The 23,954-nt window shown below is 47.6% G+C and overlaps 1 long non-coding RNA gene across 1 annotated transcript in view; it reads left to right on the top strand.

Annotated features, from left to right (window-relative positions):
- LOC309860876 overlaps nucleotides 1–23,536 on the top strand; it is a 28,886-nt gene extending 5,350 nt beyond the window's left edge. Inside the window, exons 2-4 of the long non-coding RNA XR_014309683.1 lie at nucleotides 16,553–16,694; nucleotides 23,201–23,389; nucleotides 23,494–23,536. This is a non-coding gene — a long non-coding RNA (uncharacterized lncRNA). The remainder of the gene's footprint in view (nucleotides 1–16,552; nucleotides 16,695–23,200; nucleotides 23,390–23,493) is intronic.
- The last annotated feature ends 418 nt before the right edge of the window (nucleotides 23,537–23,954 follow it).

Here is a 23,954-nt window from a genome sequence, read left to right as displayed (position 1 = left end):
CTGCCAGTGATGTGCGGGACATGCCATGTGTTAATTCAGCAACATACTGAACCCTGCTGGGATATAATGATGAGTGAGACCTGTCTCCTGGGGTCCAGCAGGAGAGACAAAGTAAATACAAGGAGAAAGAGCCTCTGGGAAGCAGTGGGATCAACGTTAACAGGGATTTATATGGAATTCTGGGGAGGGTCACCTGGTCCAGCGGGGTTGGGGAGGAGGTGGCCCCTCGGATTGAGGTGGCCCCCTGAGCTGCTTCTGGAAGCAGAGATAATGATTACTCAGGTGAAGAGGAAGGAACAGGGCATCTCCAACTCGGGCAAAGGCCAGGAGGAGAGAGAAGGTATGCCACTCTGCCCAGGGGCGAACCCACCCTTTTCCTACCCTGAGCATCCCGACCCGAGGCCTTATATACGAAAATGTCCTGAAACGCGACATGATGTCCTTGTTACCACAGCACAAGTAACTGTAGCTGGGATCCAAGGTCCCATGTTCAGGTGCAGATACAGATGTTTCCGGCATTTCCTGGCGCCCACAGGGAGGGGAATGTGGTCGGCTCGGTGAGATCTATGAACTTAGGATGGAATCTCTGGAGAAGCCCTGAGCTCTGCCCTCAAAAGAAGGAAGAGGGAAAGGGAAAAACTCAACTTCTGTTGGCGGAAAGAATCACGGTGTTGTCTCGGGGTGGGAGGGATGTCATACTAAAAGGATAACAGGCTCTGAAAACACCCTGTAATGTGACGATGATGTTCTGCCCCGACTGGCACGTTGTGCAGAGAGCCCCTCTCCCCTTTTTGAGTTTCAGAAAAAACTTATTACAAAAGTAGGAACCCCGGGCAATAGTTAGCTGTGTGTTTAATAAGCCACTTTACTAAAAAGTTTAGAACTGCAAATCTTGACACTCTCACTGCCACAGACCCACTCCTTGGCCAGGATATTGGAAACTTCATCTGCTTCCATTTCCAGCTTCTAGGCTCGTGGACACCCCCACCCCATCCCCATTTCTTCTGTGGAAGAGGAGTGATCTTTTACAAATATAGGCTAATCTGATGATTCCCCGCTTAAACCTTCATGTAGCTTCTGGCTGAAACCAAAGGGAATTCCAGAGTCCTTCGCAAGGCCTCCAATGCCGACAGCTGCTCCGCAGCCTTCCTTTCCAGTGTCCCCTTAGTCCCCTGTCCTGCTGTCTGCACATAATCTATTCATTTCCGCCTTCATGCCTATGGGGCCCATACCTGGAATGTTCTTCATGGCAGTCTCTGCTTGTTAGTTTGATCTTGATTCAGATGTCACTGCCTTACCCCATCCCTCTTTGCTGCTACATTTGCTAATATGTTTCCTTTGTGGGATGAGATGCTGGATGTCTTGGTCACAGTTAGGACACGGTGAGTCCTCTATGTTTGTTGAATAAAGGAACTAACAGAAGACCAGATGAACACACAGCTAGATTGTTAAAAATGAGGATGGAATCAGCACCAATGGAGAAAAGTCTAAACGTTTTCTACATCCCAAATAGTGGAAGAGAGGTTGGACCACTCTTGAGGGAACGGATTCCCTACTAGGAAGGCAGCGAAGCAAGTCTGGGATGTGTTTTACAGGTTTTCTGTCCTGCATAGAAAACTGAACTTGGCCTCGGAGGAACTCTACAATCTTGGGCTTCTGCGGCCTGCCCACTTCCTAAGAGCTAGAGACCCACAGACAGGAGCCTATTAGAAATCTGAAGGGAAGCCAGCCTCTTGTACCCTTTTATCTGTTTAACAAGTGCTTGTGTGTCCTTTACTATGTGCATATAGTGTTCTAAGAACTTCGTTTTTTTTTTAAGATTTTATTTATATATTTGAGAGAGAGAGAGAGAGGGCAGGAAGTGAAGAGGGAGGGAGAGGGACATGCAGACTCCTCGCTGAGCAAGGAGCCTGACACGTCCCTCTCCCAGGACCATGAGATCATGACCTAAGCTGAAGTCAGATGCTTACCCACTGAGCCACCCAGGTGCCTCTAAACACTTTGTAACGTGTGTGCTCCTCAAAACAATCTTGTGATGTATTGTTATCCTCATTTTTAGTATAAGGAAACTGAGTCACCGATTGGTCAAGTGATCTCAGGTGAAAGAGTTCCTTTGATTAGGGCTCGAGGAAACCCCATCCTTATGGCGTGAATGTGGAACACAGTATATCTGTTCAGATCTGCTACTTAATGGTATATCCCTTGTGAGGGGCCCTTGAAGGCCAGTGTCATTCTCCAGATCTGTCTGACCTGCTGCCTCTCTTCCTGGTGGCGGCACCTCGTTACTCAGGACCCTTTGTCGTGAGATGGGGCCACTGCCTGGATTCAGCGCGGTGGAAAATGAGCCCAAGGGTGGTCTCCACTCTCAGGCCTGGCCACGGGGAGGCCCCTGGGAGCCACATGTCAGGGATGTTGGGGGCCAGCAGGCAAAACGACCTCGTATCGAAATCACCATTTGGAGAAAAGCTGCTCCTGCATCAGCCACAGCTCTCAGGGATTAAAGGCTTGTCGGCCAGAAATGAACTTCTTCCCCCGTTGGTTCTTGGTACGTTTGGTGGGGGGTGTTAGAGGATCCGGGTTTGCAGACACAGACGCTGAAGAAAAGTGGATTCCTCCGGGGAAGTGGATTCAGAGCAGTTGGGCCCACGTGGCATTGCTGCGTGGGGACTCCTGAGGGGCTACAAGGGAAGACAACCCAGAGGATAAAAATCGATTCCCTGTCTCCTTGCTGCGACATTCCCATGGTGATTTTGGGAGCGGCCACGGAAGGGTGCTGGGAAGCCACGTGCATCCTGCGCTCTGGAGATGGGTGCTGAACCGCACGTCAGTGGTTTGAGGCTGTAGACGGTTTGGAAGGGGCTAGGGGGTCAGTTTATGGCTGGAGAGGACCTGGGGCAGTAGGCCTGGTCTGTGCGTGGGCTCCCCCTGTGACTTTGCACCAAGGGGCTCCTTCCCAGGGTTCTGAAGGTCAGGAAAGATGTGCGGGGAAGCCCAGAGCTGCTGGCTCATTCTGGGGAGCTTTATCTTTCTTCCTTTAAACTCCCTCTGTCCCGTGTGGCCAAAATGCACATGATGGCTTTTGTGCTACTTAGGAGATTTTCAGACCTTTGCAGCAACCAGGAACCTTAAAGAGGGCAAACCCAGGGTACCTATATGAGGCAGGGGAAAGCAGGCGCTGTCTTTGAAGTTGGGAGTGGGAGGGCCCCAGAGCCCCCCACCCCACCCCAGGGTGCTTCCACACCCCATCCCGCTCAGTTCCTTATACTCTAATGTGAAGGACCTTTGGCTGGGACCTGGGTCAGGAGGGGAGAGAGGCCTCTGAGAGGCACCCAGTCCTTTTCTGAGATGGTGAAGAGGACACTGATAAGTCAATGAGATTCTGGTGTTTCAAAGTCACCCAAAAGTGTCTATGGCAAAGTGATTAAAAATTGAATTATTTTGGGGCTTCCTGGGTGCCTCAGTTGGTTAAGCATCTGCCTTCGTTCAGGTCATGGTCTCAGGGTCCTGGGATCGAGCCCCAAATCGGGCTTCCTGCTCAGTGGGAGAGTCTGCTTGTCCCTCTGCATATGTGCTCTGTCTCAACAAATCACAATTTTTTTTTTTAATTTTAAAGATTTTTATTTTATTATTTTGGATGGAACTGGAATGGGAGGACACCTGTTTCCTTCTTTAGGAAACTGTTACAAAAAGAAGATCATGGATTGGGAGAGAGGATGATTTTCTAGAAAGAAAAAAGGTAAATAAGTGTAATTGCCTAAAAGTGGTGACAGTCTTGCTTGTAGATGTTCCTCCTGCATTTTGGGAAGTTGGAGAATCCGTAATACTTTCAATTAAAGTTTTCCTGAGAATCCCCAGCTGACTTTGGGGGTGGGGGGCATTGTCCTTTGTGAAGATTTTGAGCTTCTGTGAGTGAGCAGACCTCCACTCCAGAGTGACATAAAAAGCAATCTGCACCTCCTTCCTGATTTGTCTGTAATGAAACTTGCTTTCCTCAGGTCCCAGCATTCGAGGCAGATAAATATGTTCCCTTTCGTTGGCTCTTACTCATACTTCAGCAAGATTTCCCATGTGCTTTCCTTGGCTGGCTGGGAAACTGGACCACAATTTATGCGATCTTAGGGGACAGGCGCATAGAATTCCAGTGGGATCCCAGAACAGAAACTAACTGGAGATTAGAGACCATTGTGGTGTGAAGCTTTTCTTTGAGATCGAAAGAGGTGCATGTTATGCAAATATTAGCAAGTGTAAGTTCACACTGTCTATTGAAAATTTATAGACTCATTATGGTCACGAAGGCAGGAAGATAAGTAGATTTTGGGAAAGATGCAGGTAAATTCAGGGAGGTGGCAAATTACCCCAGGGAAAGTAGAATGGCTAAAGAGTATGGCCCACACTTTTTTTTTTTTTTAAGATTTTATTTATTTGCCAGAGATAGAGAGAGAGAGTACACACAAGCAGGCAGAGAGGCAGGCAGAGGCAGCGAGAGAAGCAGGCTTTCCGCCGAGCAAGGAGCCCGATGTGGAACTCGATCCCAGGACCTTGGAATCATGACCCGAGCCGAAGGCAGCGGCTTAACCAACTGAGCCACCCAGGCATCCCTGGCCCAAACTTTTTTTTTTTTTTTAAAGATTTTATTTATTTATTTGACAGAGAAAAATCACAAGTAGATGGAGAGGCAGTCAAAGAGAGAGAGAGAGAGGGAAGCAGGCTCCCTGCCGAGCAGAGAGCCCGATGCGGGACTCGATCCCAGGACCCTGAGATCATGACCTGAGCTGAAGGCAGCGGCTTAACCCACTGAGCCACCCAGGCGTCCCCTGGCCCAAACTTTTTAAAAAGATTTTATTCACTTATTTGACACACAGAGAGCCAGAAAGCACAAGTTGAGGGAATGGCAGAGGGAGAAGGAGAAGCAGGCTCAGGGGAGCTGAGCAGGGAGGCAAATGTGTGGGACTCCATCCCAGGAGCCTGGGATCATGACCTGAGCTAAAGAAAGACACTTAACCAACTGAGCCACCCAGGCGCCCCCTGGCTCCAACTTCCAAAGATGGTGTATGAGATACCTTTGGTAGGAAGGAATGAAGATCAGCAACTGTCCTTGATTCTGCTTCTCAGGAAGGCATTGTGATGTGGTGCCCAGGACTTTGGAGACACACACATGCTTGGTGCCCTCCGGCTCTGCCACTAAAGCAACACCTTCCAGAGGGCAGCTGCAGGAACCGGGTGGCGTCACACAGGGTCAGACCCAGGAGGCACTCAGCCATGTACCCCTTCCACCATCTTGCTGGGGTTAAAAAAAATTACCTATATATATAAAAAAAAAGAACCAGAATAGTGGGAATGAATGAAAGATAAAAGTTTCCTATGTAGTAGTGGTAGTTCTCTTGTAGTACTTTCTCTCTCTCTCTCTCTCTCTCTTTTTTTTTTTTTTTTCTTTCTTGGTTTGTTTTCTGGGGAAGGGGCCTGCCATGTGGGTTTTCAGTCAATGATGTTCCCTGACTTAAGTCCTACCGCCCCCCTCAAGGGGGTGGGCTCTGAGGAAACTTTTTTTTTTTTCAGGGTTTTGTTCTCTGGCGGTTTTTTGTTTGTTCACTTTTTTTTTCTCACTTTGACCGCTTTTGATGGTTTTTGTAGTTTTAGAGGAAAACAAACCGCACCCTGATCTCCCTCTCAGAGACAAGCCTCAGTCTGGCTGCAGAGCCCAAATAAGTTCCCCCTTGGCCGCTGGCAGAGCAGGTTCCAAGTCGCTGTCCCTGGGCATGGAGGATCTTTTGCTTGTACCCAAAAGCACGGCAGCAGCAGCTTTGGGCACCTCTAGACCGCTAGAGAGGTTCCAAGCAGCAATCGCACACTGAGATTTTCCCACTGGCCCGGGCTGGGAGTGCCCGGTCTTTCTGGGTCTAAGAGCGCCCACCTTACATGCACCAATTTCAGGGAAGGCAGAGGTTCGCGCGCGGGTCTCAGGCTCTGAGAATGGGGCCCAGGTCCGAGAGCACCAGGCTGGGCCTTCGCGCACCTCTCTGGGGCGAGAGTTTGGTGCAGGCTCTGAAACAAGGGCGTGTATCAAAGGGCACCGGCTGGGCCTTTATACCTCTCTCAGGGGAGTATCTCAGGCTCTAGAGCAGGACTCTTGCATTCTGCCGCCTGGTGTGGCTCCCATCCCCTCACAGGAAACGGACCCCATGCATTCTCCTTGCGCTGGCAGCTTAGGGACCAAGAGCTGGTTTCTCTGCCCCACTCTCTCTGACTCAGTGCCAAGGGAGGCTGTCCTGGGACCAGGGACTTAAGCCCCTGTCCCTAGCTGCCCCGATTCCCACAATTTCCCCAGAGATGCTTTGCTCTTTTGGAGTGCTTTCAACCAGTCTCCGAGTTAATGCTGGTCCCCAGACGCAGGGCACTCTCGCTTGTATTGGGGTATTACTTTCCAACTGGTTGCCTCTGGTAGCTCCCTCCCCCTTTTGTTTATCTTCTGATATCAGTTCACAGTTCCCACTCCGCTTTACCTGCCCACTGGCTTCTTCTCCCCCTGTAGAGATCCACATGTGTATAATTCTGATCTCAGGCTGATTTCATGGGTGATTGGAGTTCATGGGTGATTGGTAGGTAATCAGCTCATTTTGGGGTACAAGTTGAAAAGACACCTCCTACTTCCGCGCCATTTTGTCCCCCCTCTTAACTTTTTTTTTTTTAATTTTATTTGACAGCACAAATAGAGGGAGAAGATGAAAGAGAAGCAGGATCTGCACTGAGCAGGGAGCCAGATGCAGGGCTGGATCCCAGGACCCTGGACAGATGCTGCACTGAGGGAGCCACCCAGACACCCTTTTAGACCTAGGATGCAGGTAGGAGAAGCAAGCCAGGGGTTCCTTGGCCCAACACTAATGACCATGGCTCAGACAAATCCATCTTCCACTTCAGGCTTCCAGATACTCTGCAAAGGAGACATTCCCCTTCCTGTCCCTGAATGCTCTGCCAGTTCAAGGCAGATCCATGTTTCTGAGGGTTCCTCTTTGGTCATTCTGTCAGGGACAGCCAAGAGGGCTCCAAGCCTGTGTGGACCCCAGGCCTGGGGATACCAGCCCTGAACTCTTTGCTCTGCCCTTGATGACCCCAGAATAGATCAATTCAGCAACTGTCAATCCATGCCAGGCCAGGGAACAAACACTGCAGTACACAAGATCAACTCGCCTTGGTCCCAGGAGCCTGGATTCCCCAAGGAGGGCTTCACCTGGTCTCTGAAGGGGATTCCAGGGGTACCAAGATGGCCATGGGTGGAGTCCACCAGGTAGAGAGGCCCCTGGAGAGTGTCCACTGGCACTGAGCAGACGGAAGATCCCCCCAGGCCTTCCCTCGCGGCTCCACTGTGCCCTGGGGAGAGAAAAGGGCCAGCCACACCGCACCGGGGCCGCAGTTCGGCCGCCCAGGAGCAGCAGCGGGCCTAGCCTGGAGCTCAAGCAGAGGCAGGGAGCTGCAGGGAGGCCGGGACTGGGCGGGGACTGGGGTCCTGGAGTCAGCAGAAGAGCAGCGGGAACCAGCAGGGGGCGCAGCCAGCCCCCTCACCGGACAGGACAGAACAGGAGGCTGGGCAAGGGCGCGCAGGCCTGCAGAGAGGCCTGCACTGCTGTTTGCCGCCCCCCACCCGCCACAGCTCGCCCGCACCTGCCTGCCCCGCCCACCGCCTTCTGTGGTCCCACCAAACTCACTGCGCAAGTAGCGCCTCCCGGGAAGGCAGGGGTTCTGGGCTGGCTGGGTAAGGTGCTGGGGAGTGCATCGGTGCCCTGCTGACTCAGGTACTGAGGGGCTGGGGAGGGGTAGGGACGCTAGGCAGAGAGGGAGACTGGGGCCCTGCTGCCTGCTGCCACCTGCTGCTTGGTCCAAGGGAGCAGGAGGGGGGCCTGGCGGACAGGTTCCTGGCAGCCTGGTGCTCCTACGCCCCATAGCCCTTGCCCCACAGCCCTCGCTCCACTTCTCGGTATCCAGGGAACCCGTGGGGCCCTACTGACATCAAGGGGCCCAGCACCACTGGGCTCGTCTGGACCCCGGAGAGACGCCTGTGCTGACAGGCTTCTTTTCCAGAACTTGATGGAAAATTTTGTCCCTCAGAATCGCCGGGCTCCCCAGCCTGAGAGGCGCTGGCTCTGCCCGCGCAGCCTGGGCCGCACTGGGCCCCCTCCACTTCAAGTGCCTTTTACCCAGGAGCCCCAGGATACCATTTTTTTCTGGCCCATGGACCCCTTTCTCCCACCCCCACCCCCACACCTCTACTTTGGGCCTGCAACCGCCCTGGGATCACTTCCATCTCCGGCCCCCTACCCCACAGGTCCTTGTCCACCTCCAGGCCTGACCCCTGGCCCCTCTCACCTCTGGAGTTACTGAAACTCTTCCACTTGGGGGCCACTGGCATCTGTGATCCCAGACTCCCGGGACTCCCCTCCACCTTGGAGCTCCCTACCCTGTTTCCTCTAGGAACTGCTGTGCCTAGAGCACCGAAACCCCATATTCTCAAGCCAGCTGTCTTTGGGCCAAGGACTCAGGTATCCTCAGGGACCCTCCTTTCCGGCTTTTTTTGTCTTGAATTTGCACAGCAACCTTTTCTCCAGTATGAAATTGAAAGCTTTGCTTTGGAAAGTTTTGTGTCCAGGAGGCTCCTGGGCATCCACTTACTTTATTTCCAGAGGCTAGTTGAGGAGGGTGGAGTCTTTGGGACCTTAACAGCAGGTCTCCTGATCCTTCCTGACTTCCTTTTTTTTTTTTTTTTTGATTTATTTATTTGAGAGAGAGAGATAAAGAGCACACCACAGAACACATGCAGGCACAGGTGAATTGGCCAGGTGAATGGACCTGTGCCAAAACAAAGAGTCAGATGCTCAACCAGCTGCAACCACCACTCCCCGTCCACCTTTTACAGATGGGTTACATCTACACACTGTTAGGCGCTTTGCCTAGACCCGGCTAGTCTTACAGAAGTCCTAGGACACTGTCTCTTGCCCAGTGTCTCTGGTCAGTACCAACCCATGCCTCAAGTGTGGGAATGACTTCTTCCTGACTCCTTTTTTTTTTTTTAAGATTTTTTATTTTATTTTATTTATTTGACAGAGAGAGATCACAAGTAGGCAGAGAGGCAGGCGGAGAGAGAGAGAGGAGGAAGCAGAGAGTGAGCAGAGAGCCTGATGCGGGACTCGATCCCAGGACCCTGAGATCATGACCTGAGCCGAAGGCAGCGGCTTAACCCACTGAGCCACCCAGGCGCCCTTCCTGACTCCTTCTTAACTCCCTGTCCAGCCTGGGTTGCCCACCCCCCTCCAGGCTGTCCTAGTTGTATATATTGGATCTCTGTAGATAGTGGGCACCATCAGATCCTCACCGGTCGTGGCCGGCACAACAAATCAACCAGGAACATGAGGGTAAGAGGATGAAGAAAAGAACTCGAGAAGCAAAGAGATGGGGGACAGGAGGAGCACTGAGGAGGATGTCCAACAGTGCTAAGTTTATTCAAAGCCTTAAGGCCATATATATAGTGACATTACATCTGTGTTTAGTTAAGCAACTATGGTTCCTCATGACGCCAAATGGCTGATGCCAGTACAAATACAGCAAACCTGAAAGTAAATTATGGGTTGTACTAAGGCAGCAAGGACCAGCAACGAACTTTTTAGCCCAACCGAATTGTTCTCATTTGTTTAGTAAGCGTGTGGGAAGTCACGTAGGCGAGCGCACAACACATAGCACAGACTCTTGCCCAGTGCTACTGAACTTTTCCCGTCCTAAACATTTTGTTAGGTTATTTGGACTTTAAAGGAGGCACAAGTCAGGGTCTGGTTTGGTTCTCGTCTCAAGCCTTATTGCGGCCTCCCACACTCACCGAAATGAGAACATGGCTCAGGGTTATGGAGTGAATATACCCTTTAGGAAACATTAAAGGACATAGCATAACTGGTCCGGGGTCACCCAGCCTGTGAGAGGCATGGGTGAGATTCAGACTGCACTGGGTGCCACAGCCATTTTCAGCTCACCTTAGTGTCCAACCTGGTCCCAGAAGGTCCCTGCTCAGGACTTTGCTTTGTGCTGAGCTGGGCTTGCTTCCTACCTTTGAAGCCATTTTCACAGTGTATCCCCAGCCCACCCTCTCACATTGAGCATCAGTGCTGCCTTGGCTGGCCTCTGTTGATCGTGCCATTCCTCTCAATCCCTCTGTCACCCCTCCGGCCCACTGTCCTACTGCCCTCTGTCCGGTGGGCCAAGTTCTGAGTTTCTTACCTGCACTTCCTCTTAACTGTGCTCTGTTGAAATCCTCTCTAACAGGGAAGACCTGCTTATCAGAGCAGCTTGATTTGGAATCCATCTCCCCTGGAGGTCAGAGCTTCTGACCATCATGTCCCCAGCCTCAGCACTGGGGATGCCTGCCCAGCCTATTCTGGGTGCTCGTGGAGCTCTGTGATCTTGGAGAAGATTTGCCATGAAAATAAGCATTTATACATAACACGGAAGAGAAGATTTGAGGAAATTGAGTGAGTGTCATCTGGTAATGTTTGTGTTAGGATGGTTCTGAAATTTCTGGGCCCTGAGTTACCAAGAACCCTAGGTTGCCCAGCTGGAAGGACCTCAGATAGATCAGCTGGGCTCCTCACCTCATTTGACAGATCGGAAGTTGAGGCCCAGAGCTTAGTGCCACAGAGCAGGAGTGAGGGGAGATGTTAGTGACAGGAAGAAATCATAGGGTAAGCACAAAGTGGCTGAGCCTGGGCTTTGTTTATGCAAATGAGTTGCTAAAACAGTGGGCCTGAGGCTGCTGACTCTATCTAGTGGCCAGCAAGAAGTAACACCAGCCCACACCTTCTGAGGTTTAACTCATGCCAGGAATGATTCTCAATGTTTTATTTGTGGGCACCTGGGTGGCTCAGTTGTTCAGCTGAGGTTATGCTCCCAGGGTGCAGGGATCTAATCCTCACCAGGCTTCCTGCTCAGTGGGAAGCCTGCTTCTCCCTTTCACACTCCCCCTGTGTGTGTTCCCTCTCACCCTGTCTCTCTCTCTCTGTCAAATAAATAATAAAATCTTAAAACAAGAACAACAACACCAAAATGCTTTATTTGCCTTAGGAGATAGGGTCTGTTATGGCTACCATTTTAATGCATGGAAATATGGGCACAGGGGAGCTAAAGGAGTCCAAGGTCACACAGCTTGCAAGTGGAGGAGCCAAGATTTGAACCCTGGGCAGCCTGCCTCCAGAAACTGTATTATTTTTTCCCCTTGTGTATGTCATTTTTAAAAACCTTTCCCTGAATTCTAACAGAGATGTGTAAACATTGTTAAGCATGTAGTTTATTGATCATCACAAAGCTTAGGTTCTGAAGCATTGCAGCAAGGTGGGGTGGGCTTTGATGTCAGAACTGGTTGGAATCCAGTTTCTGGTGCTGCATGATCTTAGGTGACTTACTCAGCCTCAGTTTCTGCACTGAGTTTGGCAGCCTTGTGATGAGTAGAGCGTGTGACAGTGCCTAGCGGGTTTGGTGCCTGGCGAGTGTTTAATAAATGGTTTTCTCTTCTTAATAATGAAAATTCTAAGTTGTGTTGGTTTTGTTAAGCAGTCCGAATACTTTCCTCATCGGTCAGTTGCCTGTCAGTCGCCTTGTAGGTACTTGTGATGAGTCACTTTGGTAAGTCACTATATATAGCTAAAACATTTGGGGGTAGTTGGGGGACACCCCCCCCGCCCCCACTGCCCCTGCATTGAAAGTCTGTAATTTAAAATGTTCCACTTGTGCCTTTTTTTTTTTTTTTAAACATAACCACTTTGGGACAGTGAAAGTTATATGTCTTCTCCTTAGGGTTGTGACGGAGCCTTTGGGGACCTGCAACAGCTTACTTCCAGTTTCTGTCTGGCATACGGATGGGCCAGAACTTATTTTAACAACATTCCATCACATTCCAGGCACCTGGAAGGAGGAATATGTTGAGCTTCTCGGAAATTATTTTTTGGAACTGTTTTTATCCTGAGGAATAACCCATTTAAAAATTGAATGACCTTTATGGTTGACTTTTCCACTCTACATAATGCAAACTGAAAAACTCGTTGTTTTCAGCTGCTTCTGCAGCAGTGGGAAGAGCAAGCCTGTGGGAGTCCTCCCCCGGTTGGCCCCAGCACAGAGCTGCATCATTCTACACACCCCTCATGCCTTGTCTCCTTGTCTGTGAGGTGGTAATGATGGTGCAGGGAGCTCCAGGGGCTGTCGTGAAGGTTACAGAGATGGGGGGTGTAAACTTTGAACAGTGTGCCCCACATAAAATGCAAATCTGGTGAGCAGAGGCAGCTGCTCACATTAATTGTTGATGCCAAGGCACTGGAGTTCCACAACAGCCTATGCCTTTCTTTCCTGGGTCGTTTTTGTCTCAGCCACCACCTTAGAGAAAGTGACTCAGCAAGGCTGGTGCTTGTGGAGCCCTCTACAAATCCAGCTAATTCACACGGGTGATGCCCTGGAGATAAGGGGGTTTTCCTGGGTGGTAGGACCCCATTTCAGAGGCTTAACTAGCCGGTTTCTCCTAACTGGTCCTGTCCTCCAGGGTCAAGTTGAAGGCCTGCCAGGAGACTGGTGGTCTCACCAGAGTTTTCCACTGGAAGCATGAAGGACCCCATGGGGCCTCATGCAGAATGACATGGGTGTTGGGGGGAGAACAGAGGGGACATCGCCTGTACCATCATGGGCAGGTCACTATATCTGGCTCACACCGGCTTTCTTCCCATCTGGGAAATGGCAGAAGACCATGCTTTTTCACAGGAGGGATGAGGGTTTAGGGAGGTATTTGATGACTATGTTGGGGCTGCATGAGTAACAGAGTTGACGGAGGGGCCTTGGAGTCACAGACTTGGGTTCAGGCCCCTGCTGCTGCCACATAAAAGTAGATCGCTTGGGTAAGCCATGGACCTCAGTGTCCTCCTCTGTGCACTGTGGATAATACCTAGCATGTAGGTCTGTGAGGGGTACAAAATAGAAGGCCATATTAGGAGCTTAGAGCAGAGCCTGTACTCACTAGATTGTAGTTTTATGGAGATACTATGGCATCACTGGTGTTGCAGACCTGGCCCTACCCTCTGGAAACTTTGGCTGTGTGACAGATGGCTTATGAGGCCGTGGCTGACAGAAAGAAGCGGTGTCTGTCTTTTCTTAAGATTAAGGGTACAGAGGGGTGCCTGGTGGCTCAGTCGTTGAAGCATCCAACTCTTGGTTTCAGCTAAGGTCATGATCTCAGGGTGGTGGGATTGAGCCCTGAGGTGTGCTCTGCTCTCAGTGTAGAATCTGCTGGAGGTTCTATCTCCCTGTATTTGTGTGTGTGTGCTCTCTCTGTATCTCTCTGTCTAACTCTCCCTAAAATAAATGAAGCTGTAAAAATAAATAAATACATACATGCATAAGTTAATTAATTATGGGTACAGAAATCAGTGATGGGGCTGGGCTGATGGGACGCTTGGCAGCAAAGACAGGTGCACCCTGCTTGAAGGCTCGGGGGTAGCTGCGGTGTCACCAGTGGTGATGGGGGTGTGAGGAAGTTGCCTCGTGCAGCATCCAGAGAGGAACTTAGATGGGGGGGTTCCAGGGAGTAAATGCCCATGGGTAGGAAGCATCTTCAGATGAATGTCAGAGGGTGTCCTCATGGATGGGGAGGCACCCTTTCTCCCTGAAGCTGCCCACGAGTGGAGGTGTGCCTGCTGGGGACATAACTAAATCATTGGGGTTTAGCCTCCTAAGCTGTTAATTTATGAAGATGTGGCCAAGACCTTGTCTCACTGCTTTTTAAAGAGAAGTAAATTAAACTGTTGTTTGGGATGGTGTTGTCTTCCAAAGGCTCATTCAGAGTCAGTGGCAGAGCTGCTGTGGGCTTTCCAACTTGTCTTGAAAGCCTGGTCCAGGCAAGGGTGAGGGATATTCCCATCTCTTGGGGTCTCTTGCCCTCTCTGTTTATGGCAGAACGTGGTTTTGTGACTGGCAAATAAACAGGCATCCTGTGCAGATCCTTCAGCTCTTCGTGTGGCTGCAGTAGAGGAAATTCCCATTCACTGGGCACAGACTGTGGCTGGACGGGCGGTGTGGCGGGGCTCTCACTGAGCATTCTCCTTTCACGTAATCCCCGACCAGATATGAATTTTGTGGTGTTGCCACTTTCCTGCTGGCCAGGAGGGAAGTTGAGGCCCAGGAAAGTTACACTTTCTCGCTGTGGTAAGCGGCAGAGCCATGTCAGCCGGTCCAGGCCCTGGCTTTCAGGTCTGTTTGCTGTGAGCATTTCCTCTTGTGTTTCCAGCTTTTGGCCTGTTTGACCTATCAAACTACTGATGGTGTATTGATAATTCTAATACTCTCGACATTGTGAAAGATTAGCTCTTCACTTTGTGCTAGAAATGTTTCTTGCTGTATTTTTCTTTTAATTAAAAAAAAAAAAGTCAAAGTCCCACGTTTCTGCCCATTTGAATCTCCCTGAGTCTCCCTGTTGTGAAGTGGTTTGGGGATTTCTAGGGCAGGGGCCTAGTTGGTGGTGGCTTTGCCTGGAGGATCCCATGGCTCAGGACTTAGAGTGGGGACTGGAGCAGTGTGAACTGTGGCCTGAAAATGTGTTCATGTGTGCTGAGGTGGTGCCCAGATTCTTTTGGAGGATGAACTGAGGTTTTGATCAGTAGGTTAGAGAAACACTTGATGGAATAACACTGATAATTTTGTTTTTGTATTCAATCCTAATTTTGTGTTTTCGTTTTCGTGTAGTGCAGTGTGCTCTATGTTCTAAGAAAAAATTGGCAATCAATTCATACAGTATCATGATTTAATAATCCTTCCTCACTCACCGGGTCATATTTCAGGTTTTTATATGTAGTTTTTATATCTGTAGTTCTGTTTCTGAATTCTGCATTTTGATTCATTCCTTCATTTTTAAATTTCTTATTTTAAAGATTTTATTTATTTGAGAGAGAGAGAGAATGAGCTAGGAGCAGGGGCAGAGGGAGAAGGAAATGGAGACTCCTCACTGAGCATGGAGCCTGATGTGGGTCTCAGATCCCAGGTCTCTGAGATCAGGACCTGACCCAAAGGCAGATGCTTAACAGACTGAGCTACCCAGGTGCAGCCACATTCCTTCATATTTTTATTTTTACTCCAGTGCTGCACTGTTTGGCTGGTTGCTTCAGTTTCTGGGAGGGAGGGAGATGACCCCCTCCCCTGTTCTTCTAACAAGTTTGCTTTTGCTGCGTTGACTGGAGAAGGGCCAGGCTTCCTGAAGATGAGTAGGATGATTCAGTGACACCCAAAAGGCAGTGGCTATCATTGTTCCCACTGTGCTTCAACAACTTCACCCACTGACTCTTTGATGATGGCAGCCACCAGCAAATCTTCTGCAGAGGACTGCTGCCTTGGGATGCTTTTCTTGTGGTGCTGGACTTCATTCCCCCTGGCAGCCAGTACATCTAGGATTAGAACCTAGGAAAAGTCCCATTAGAACCCAAGAAAGTGGGGTGCCTGGGTGGCTTAATCGATTGTCTGCCTTTGGCTCAGTTCATGGTCTTAGGGTCCTGAGCTCAAACCCTGCACTAGTGTCCGTGCTGGCTGTGGAACCTACTTAAAATCAAACAAACAGAAATCAGCCCAAGAAAGTACCATCCTTTGTGTTGTTCTATACTGTGGATCAGATTTTATTTTTCTTTTCTTTTTTTTCTTTCTTCTTTCTTTTTAAAGATTATTTATTTGTCAGTGAGAGAGCACAAGCAGGGGGAGCAACAGGCAGAGGGAGAGGCAGGCTTCTGGTTGGGTAAGGGGTCTGATGTCGGACTTGATCCCAGGACCCTGTGATCATGACCTGAGTCATGTTAGGCTGCTGCCTAACAGACTGAGCCAACCAGGCATCCCCCAGGATCAGACTTCAATATCCCTACCAGATTTCTTTAGCTTTGACATTTTAAAGGACAATAAAGCTAGCTAAACCTACACCAGGATTCTGCATCTGCTGGGGCTGTGCTGTCCGGGCCTATGTGCCTCCTGTTCTTCTAACCCCATCAATTCCACCCATGTTTTAGCCAGAGAACTGTAGGCAGGTGTGGGTGTGTCACTGAAAGCTTTGACTCATCATTCATATCTTTATTGTAAGCTTATAATCTTTATTTTTTTCTTTTTTTTGGGTAAGATTTTATTGATTTGTTTGTTTATGAGAATGAATGGGGAGCAGAGGCAGAGGGAGAAGCAGACTCCCTGCTGAGCAGGAAGTCTGACATAGGGCAAGATCCCAGGATTATTTATGACCTGAGCCCAATGCAAATGCTTAACTGACTGAGCCACCCAGGCGCCTCTTTATTTTACCTTTATTGATTATCTGCCTTTCTGAGGCAGCGTTCTACCTGGGTTTTCATAACTCCACACTAAGGTATTCTTCCACTAGTGTGGCCTGTTTTGAGGTAATTCCTATACATTCTGGCTATGCTGCTAAATGATGCTATGATCTTGGACTCTTTTTTTTTTTTTTTAACCTCTCTGAGCCTTGGTTTCCTCTGTGCTAATGTGGATAATATACCCTCTCTTGCAGATGTGTGGAGGGCCATGGCTGACTTGGATGCAGTCAGAGTCATCTCACGGCACATGGAATACACAATTTATCTTGCTTCCTGTCTTGATAATGACATCTTGGTTTTCATGCTGTCTTAGAACAAGTAGAACTTGACTTACATGTAAGTTGTGAATTCACGTACTTTTGACAGAGGTGTTATTTTAGTTTAGTTTAGTTTAGTTTAGTTTAAAGCAGGCTCCACACCCAGTGCAGAGCCCAGTGTGGAACTCAAACTCACCACCGTGAGATCAAGATCCGAGCTGAGATCAAGAGTTGGCCGCTCAACCAGCCTAGTCACCCAGGCATCCCTTCTGCTTATCATTTTTCAAAAAATGTGACAAGTAACACTTTCTCTGCTTGGACCTGTCCTCACACCTGCTATGCTGGTCTGGGGGTCAGACGTGTAGCTGGTGTGGTGCTGGTGATGTTGAGCAAGACATTTGTTAAGTCTTTTTACCCTAATTGCTGTTGTCCTATTATTTCCTTTTTTTTTTTTTAAAGATTTTATTTTATATCGTGGTGATATATGCTAAAACTGTTGCTTCTGGTCCTGCCTTAAAACTTGAATATGTAGGGCATTTTTTAAGGATTCATCCCTGGAGATACAGTATTTGTTTTTCTCTGTCTGACTTATTTTGCTTAGCACAATACCCTCTAGGTACATCCATACTGTTGTAAATATCAGGATCTCATCCTTTTTGATGGCTGAGTAATATACCATTGTGTGTATGTACCACTTTGTCTTCTGTTGCTGGACACTTGGGCTGCTTCCAAATCTCGGCTATGGAAAAAAAAATGCTGCAGTAGGCTTAGGGGTGCCTCTGTGCTTTCAGAATGTTGAGTCTGATGTGTCAACTGCCACAACAGTCGTGGCAACTCAGGAAGGGAGCCAGGTGCAGGAGGTAAGAGGAGGAGTGCAGCTTTAGGCAATCTGAGTTGAGGTGTCTGTTGGACGTGCAGGTGTAGGTTCTGGTTGGACAGTCAAAATGTAGGAATGGGTGCTTGGGGGAAGAGAGATGCAATCATGCTGTTGCCAAGGGATATATTCCTTGTAGAGAGAGTGACAGTTAAGGATTTAGGGTAATTCCTTCTTTTCTTGGGCAGATAAAGGGGAAGAATAAAGGAGTAGTGGATGGAAGGCGAGGGACGTGGCTTTGATGCCAGGAAGGCATTTTTGCACAGATGTCTAGAGAAGAGAGATTTCAAGGAATGAAATGTCAGCAATGTGCGATGATGTGAAAAGTTGCAAAGCAGCTTGATTAGGGGGTGGCGGTAGATCGAGGAGGTTGTCACTGAGTACTGAAAGAAAATGGGAGGTGAGTAGTGGAGTCCTAAGCCAGACATAGAGATAGAGTGACTGGGCGTGATACCATGGAGGTCACATCCAAGAATAGCCTTTTAGAAAGTTTGATGGTAAAGACACAGACGATCATAACTCCAGACATAGCTTGGACAAGGGTGGGTTTTGCAGGCTGTGTTTACCTATTTGCAGGTTGACTGAAGGAGGATGACAGATGGTGCATGCTGCTGGATGTTGTGGGTTGAGATGGGATCAGGTATACAGAAAAGCACACAGAGAGGAGTGTATGGATGCCCTGACTGCTTCTGTAGAACACAAGGCCAACATTAGGCATGGAGGGAATGGAACGTGGCTCAAGGAGATGTGCAGTCTCAGATACAGACCACATGGCCCAGAGTCTTACAGGGCTCTCCTTGCCTCCGCGTGGCCCTTCTCACAGGGTTTAAGTTTTGAAGAGTCCTTTTGTTTCTCTGGGTTTGGGGTGTGACTGGAGAGACATAGCAGAGAGCAAGGGCTGAGGAAAGACCAAGAGGGCAGGAACTCACAGAGGGGAGTCTACTACCCTCTCTGCCTTTTCTGGTATGGGCTCTCTCCTGATCTGGATGGACGGATGACCTGCCATTACTTCTTTTAAAAATGCATTTGGCTTTACCCTGCCAGAAAGCAACACATGTTTATTGAAGAATAGTGGGAAACCCAAGAGAAACTGAAGGAAGAAAATAAGCACTCAGCTGAAGACAACCATTCAAAACTTCTGGCACCTTTTCCTCCCAACTTTCACTGAAGTTGAACAGATAAATGTATATATATGAAGTGATTTCTGGGAAAGACAAAAAAATAGATACCAACAACAAGAAAACAAAAAAGAGAACAAAGCAGAAGAAAACGGTGTTCATTTTCTTCCTGAGGCTGCCCTTCCTCGATACTGCTACTTGGTTTTACTACCTGCTTTTCTCCCTGGGCTTTCTTGACAAAACATGGTTCCAATACTTTTACCTTCTTCAAAGTGTTTGACAGAGTCGTTTGCTTTCAACATGGAGTTTGAGCAAAATGGACTATTGCTTTAAAATATTCTATCATGTGTGCTGTAATATCTCATCCTGGACACGATACAAATGCTATGATAAAAAGAAGAGATGCTTTTAAAGTGATCACCAGAGTTGTGAAATTCATTGGCATGATCCTTCTTTTTTTAAAAAAAAATATTTTATTTATTTATTTGACAGACAGAGATCACAAGTAGGCAGAGAGGCAGGCAGAGAGAGGAGAAAGCAGGCTCCCTGCAGAGCAGAAAGCCCCATGCGGGGCTCGATCCCAGGACCCTGGGATCATGACCTGAGCTGAGGGCAGAGGCTTAACCCACTGAGCCACCCAAGCGCCCCGACATGATCCTTCTTTTGAGGGTCATAATTCGTTTAATTTTTTTCTGCTCCAGCTTAACCTCCGCAGTCTTCAGTTGTTATGTGCATTAGACACAGTATTAGCAGTAGTGGCAGTAAAAATACTCCTGTCACCCTTTACAGGTACCATTTTACTAGCATCTCCTTACCACTGTAGCAGCTTTAAACCCTGTTTCCACCCTGTTCATTCCTTTAAATGCCTTTTCCTTAAAACCTTTTCTTAGTTTTTGGTGTTCTATAGCTTTACCACAAAATGTTTAATTGAAGATTTCTCATCTTGCTTGGTATCTGTGCATTTCCTGTATTTCTGGATTTATCATTTCTGTAATATCCTCAGCTGTTTTCTTCTGAAATTTTGATTCTGTCCTTCTGCTGTACTTCCCAGGATTCTTATTTAAACCTCCCGTCTGTTGTTCGTGTCTCTCAAGCTGGCGTTCATCCTCTTCTCTTGCCTCCTTGTGTTGCATTCTGGGGAATGTCTTCACTTCTTGGTGCAGTGTTGTGAAGTCCTTCATTCGGGGCTCATCTACTGCCCCACTATTCTGGTGTGTTTTCTGTTGTGTTTTACGTCTCAGTGATTTTTGGTCCCTGTTTAACTTCCTTCAGTTCCATGTTCACACTTGGCCTGTTGCTTTTGATAGGCTCTTGATCCTTCTTCATTTTTAAACCTCTTTTGTGTTCGTAAACAATTAACATGTAATATTTTCTATTCTGTATCTGATCATTCCAGTGTCTAAAGTCTTCATTTTCCCTCAGTCTTCTGTCTCTCACAGTGGCCTCATTTCTTGCATGCTCTGTGAAGGGATTTTGAGACCAGATTTATTGGAACATAGATGTAATCTCTTTTAATTCTGTTTTTTGGTGGGTTTTTTTTTGTTTGTTTGTTTGTTTGTCTGTCTGTTTTTTCCTGGAGGGTTTGTCTTTCCTTTGCCAGGAGGCTGGGAGTGTTCTTGGTTGGGATCACTTTGGTTCCATTTGAGGGTCCTGGTTTATTAAGGAAATTTCAGGTTCAGTTCCCCCAACTTACCGTGTGGTGGGAACGGGGTCTGGAGGGCACAGGCCTGTAGAGATCCTGCAGTGAAAATGGCATTTGTTCTCTGGTACCCTGATTTGTTTCTCTTGAGCTTGTTGCTTACAGATCAGGTTTTGGCTCACTTGTTTCTGCCACCTCCCTCTTCCTGCTTCCTTTCCTACCATTTTCTAAGTCCTTTGCTAGTTTTCCGATGTCTTCTAAAGCCCAGAAATGTTTTGTGAATTCCATTTGCCATCACTAATTGCAAGTCTCATCCTGAAGCAGGAAGGCCAGAGCCAGACACTGTAATGCTCTGCCTCCCACAGAGGAGATTTTAATACACTCTCCTCGTGTTCAGAAATTCTAGATTGATGATGGAGTTATGGATACATTACCATCTACAGAGGATTAGTTGCCTATATAATAGAACAAGTATGCATTATTCTAATCTTCCTAAAACTTCCATTTTGCATAATAAATATGAATGAATAAGGAACCTGCATTACTTTAGTTTATGCAGATGTTCTCTTTCTGTCTCTGGCTTTAGATGGCAGGTTGTCATTTGTATGGTTTATTCTGAAAATTGGGTAACTTCATTCTTATTTTCTACATGTTGGTGCCATATAAAGTGATGATTTATGGAGATTCAGAGGTAAATATTTATCAACATCTAAATAATTGGGGAAGGCTTCCTTTACAAAAGGTAGAATTATTAAAACCTGTTTAATCACAGAAGGGATATCCTGTAAAGCTAGCCCATAAATAAAAAGTGGATCAGAAGAAAGCAGAGAGAGGAGAGAATTTGGAAGGAGCACGTGGAGGGACACCTACTGCCTATCCCTGTAAGTCAGGGGCAATCTGGAAGGGAAACCTTGTTAAAGGAGGCAGTAGTGTTTAAATGTAATGAGCTACTGGAAACCTCACAGTGTTCTGGTGAAGCAAGTGGTGTGCAATCAAGTCCGCAGCCCAGTTGAAGTTGTGGCTTCAGGCAGCAAGCGAGCAGGCCTTTCTGTCTGTCTTTATCTCCAGTGGGAGCGACTTGTCCTCCTTGAAGTCAGCCTCCAGACATCTTTTCCTGTCGCTACACATCTGTGCATCACTGAGAATTTCTGCGGTTGCTGCTTCATGGAGATGTTTGTCAGTTTTGGGTTTTGTTTGTTTTGTTTTGTTTTTTACCGAGGTTCACTTGCTAACTTTTCTCTTCTCTTAAAAAAAAGTATATTTAATCTAGGGGTGCCTGGGTGGCTCAGTGGGTTAAAGCCTCTGCCTTCGGCTCGGCTTGAAGGCATGATCCCAGTGTCCTGGGATTGAGCCCCACATCAGGCTCTCTGTTCAGCAGGGAACCTGCTTCCCTTCCTCTCTCTCTGCCTGCCTCTCTGCCTATTTGTGATCTCTGTCTGCCAAATAAATAAATAAAATCTTTAAAAAATATATGTGTTTAATCGAGGGCACCTGGGTGGCTAAGTGGGTGGGTTAAGCCTGTTTCTTCAGCTCAGGTTATGATCTCAGGGTCCTGGGATTGAGTCCTGCATCAGCAGGGAGCCCTCTTCCTCCTCCTCTCTCTCTCTGCCTCTCTGCCTACTTTTGATCTCTCTCTGTCAAATAAATAAGTAAGTAAATAAATCTTTTAAAAATATATATATAATCTCTTCCAGGAAGAGATTATGCTGAGTGAAAAAAGTCAAGCAGAGAGAGTCAATTATCATATGGTTTCACTTATTTGTGGAGCATTACAAATAGCATGGTGGACAAGGGGAGATGGAGAGAAGGGAGTTGAGGGAAACTGGAAGGGGAGGTGAACCATGACAGACTATGGACTCTGAAAAATAATCTGAGGGTTTTGAAGGGGTAGGGGGTGGGAGGTTGGGGGAACCAGGTGGTGGGTATTAGAGAGGGCACGGATTGCATGGAGCACTGGGTGTGGTGCAAAAACAACGAATACTGTTACACTGAAAAAAATATATATATATATTTCATCTCTTATTACCATGTATTTCAAATGGTAGTGAGGGATGATGGTGTGGGACCCCATGAAGTGAATTTACACTGCCATCTTGACCACAATATAAGTGTCGTACACAGCCGTCCTGTGTCCCCTTTCGTTCTGAAATGGATTCTCTCTTCCCAGCTGTTATCAATAGAAGACAGGGGTCTTTGTTCTTGTAGGTGACTTGTCCAAGATCGCACAACTTTTGAGGTTTAACCTTTGGTCTGATTGTAGGACCCATTTTCTTTAACTCAGTGCCATGCAACCTACCATGTAGGACTCTCAATACTCTCCTGCTTTTGAAGCTGTACTACACAGGCCACGTCTACCAGTGCATATCTATTTTTGTCTAGTTCACTCATTTATTGCACACGTTTACTGGATGCCAGCTATGTGTTTCAGGCACCTTTGTAGGTGCTGGAGATATGGCAGTGGGCAAGTCAAACACAATCCCCTGCCCTCATTGAGCATGTTCCATTTCCTACTACTGGAAGCATTTACCAGGAACAATGGACTTATGCCAGAAGTCCAGCAATGATATGAGTTCCAGAAATTTCTGAATGGTTCTTTGTGGAAGTGATGATTTGGCAGCAGCCCTCAAGGTAGCTACCTGCACAGGCAAAAAAAAAAAAAAAAAAAAAAAAAGGAGGGCTGGTGTAGAAATGCCTGATGAATGGGCTTCAAGGTCAAATAACTGAGCCAGGTCTTTAAGGTCTTATTTAGCTCGGAGATTTTTCAAGAACTTTCCATGATACATAAGCATATTATAGAAAAAACCCTATTCAAAGCACACTGTAAATTTGGAGGATGATTGTCTTTGCATTATTTTTGTGATTAAATGACATTTGATGATACAGGCACTGTTGTAAGTCACTTATCCCTGTGCAAACACTTTGTGGTAAATTCTTTTATCATCCTTATTTTTCAGAGGTAGAGACTGATGCAAAGGGAGAAGTTTGGTGGTTCTCCACTGGCCACAGCTAAGCAAGCAAAAAGCAAAAAGCAGAGCCTGCATTGGAACCAGGCACTGTGGCTCCAGACCCCAACTCTTCACCCTTGGGCTTCTTGCAGCACGCCTGATTTCTTGTCACTAAGAACTTGGTGCAGGAGTTTAACGGTACCTTTAACTTCTAGTTTTTCTTTCTCAGAACTGAATCTGCATTGCAGTGCATCTCTGCATAAACATGTGTTTAATTTTGTCACCTTTAATTTTGTTTTTAGGTAAGATCTGAAGGAGTCAATCTGTTTCTTCTGTGGCTTCAAGCACTTCAGACAAACTTTGCAGAAGAGCAGGTGCTGATTTTTGCTTGCCTCGTGCCTGGTTTCCCAGCGATCATGTCATCCTTAGGGACCTGCATGGTGGAGACACTCATCAGTCCTAGCTCTGGTGTGGCGGATGGTGAGGAACATTTTAGCCAGCCTTACAGGTTGAAATGACTCTGGAAGTTCTCTTGAGGGATTCCTCAGCTTGTCATGATCCTGAATAGAACCCTTTAATTCGTAGATGGGTTTGGAGGAGGAATTATCCCCTGCTCTTGTTCACAGTAATGTCTTACAGACATTAGAATAGAAAGAATCAGACCCTTTTTTTTATGCAATGAGGATGGGAGACATTTACTGAAGTGGTGGAAACAGGAATGGAAGGGAGGACTCAGATGTTGGAAACAACAGGAAGTGGAGAC

This window comes from Mustela nivalis (assembly GCF_964662115.1).
Source record: "Mustela nivalis genome assembly, chromosome: 3".
Classification (NCBI taxonomy): domain Eukaryota; kingdom Metazoa; phylum Chordata; class Mammalia; order Carnivora; family Mustelidae; genus Mustela; species Mustela nivalis.
This window is presented reverse-complemented; position numbering and strand designations above follow the sequence as displayed.